The sequence below is a fragment of the Sminthopsis crassicaudata genome, chromosome 4 (genome assembly GCF_048593235.1).
Source record: "Sminthopsis crassicaudata isolate SCR6 chromosome 4, ASM4859323v1, whole genome shotgun sequence".
Classification (NCBI taxonomy): domain Eukaryota; kingdom Metazoa; phylum Chordata; class Mammalia; order Dasyuromorphia; family Dasyuridae; genus Sminthopsis; species Sminthopsis crassicaudata.
In genome coordinates, this window is record NC_133620.1 from 351,283,373 (window position 1) to 351,285,058 (window position 1,686).

The following is a 1,686-nucleotide window of genomic DNA, read 5'->3' on the forward strand; positions in this document are numbered from 1 at the left end:
GGGCTTACCGTAGCCCAGGATCTGTGCTGGGAACTGGCGATGTGAGAAAAGGCAAAACAAAAACCTGATCTTTAGCCTCAGGGAGGCACCTCAAAGGCAGACAAATAAAAAATAAATAGGTATAGAGTTGACCTGGGCAATCAGTCCACTTCACTGTTGAAGCTTTCCCATTACTGTTATTGTTATAAAATCTCATTTTGCCTCACCAGCTATTGTGAAGACTGTGCTTTATAAACCCTAAAGCTCTATAGAATGTGAATTATTATTCTTAGGAAGGAGGGGGTGTTTATTGGAAGTATTTATTAGGTACCTATTACGTGCTAGGGCACAGCTATGGCATTGTAGATAGAATTTGAGGCCTAAGGTCAGGAAGACTCATCTTCCTGAATTCAAATCTGGTCTCCAGATGGTGAGCTTGGGCAAGTCATTCAAACCTGACTGCCTCAGTTTCCTCATTTGTAAAAGGAGTTGGAGAAAGAAATGGAAAACCATTCCAGTCTCTTTGCCAAGAAAACCTCAAATGGGATCAGGAAGAGTCAGACAGGACAATGACATATGCCAAGGACTGTCCTGGGTGCTTTACAAATACTTTGTTGGATCTTCATAGCATCCCTGAGAGGAAAGTGCTTTATAGTTAACAAACCTGAGGCAACAGAGATGAAGGGACTCAGCCTGGTAGCACACAGCTGGTAAGCTACTGAGGCTGGACTCAAAGTAAAATCTTCCTGATTCCAGGTGTAGTGCTATATTGGCTATGGCACCTAGCTGCTCTAGGGAGCTATTATTATATTCTATTATTATTCTTAATCACAGATTAAAATGTTCAGATTAGAAACCTCTCTTATCTTTGCCAGTAATTGACTTTCTGACCTTCTGAAATTTTTTGGAATTACCTGGCATATCTTTTGCATTTGTTTATCTGTGCCCTTATTAAATTCCCCCAGTAGAATGAGAACTCCTTGAAGGCAGGGGCTATTTTGGTTTTGTCATTATTATTCCCGGTTCCTAAATATATACTTTAGGCATTTAATAAATGTTTATAAATATACTTTTTACTTTTTGGATTTAATAAATGTTTATAAATGTTGGTTATAAGCTCCCTTATGGGAGGGATTATACCATACTTATATTTGCATCTTCCAATGGTATATTGCTCATAGTAAACTAACTGGATCTAATTTTTTAAAATTTGTAATGAACTTAACAAACTGCATTAAAAATTTCAAAGACAAAGTAGAGTAAGTAACAGGGATTGTACATGGAGCTGTGAATCTCTGCTACGTGCAACTTTTTGTTCTCCTGCCCCAGGTTAACTTTTCTTTTCTTTTCTTTTCTTTTTTTTTATAGCTTTTTATTTACCAGATATATGCAGGGGTAATTTTTCAGCATTGACAATTGCAAAACCTTTTGTTCCAATCTTTTCCCTCCCTTCCCCCATATGGCAAGTTGACCAATACATGTTAAATATTAACATGTAATTTTCAAAGTTGTTTGTATTATCTTTTGCCCTTCCTTCTGTTACCTTCATTAAAAAAATTGTTTCAATGACTTTTCTGTTCCTTTTCCCCCCTACATATTTGTTGAATGAATTGAGTAAATGGAGATGGAGATGGAACTTGAACCCTTTGTTGAAAAGTGTGAGGGATAACAGATGGCTTACTCTATTTCTGCTCTAGTACCCATGGA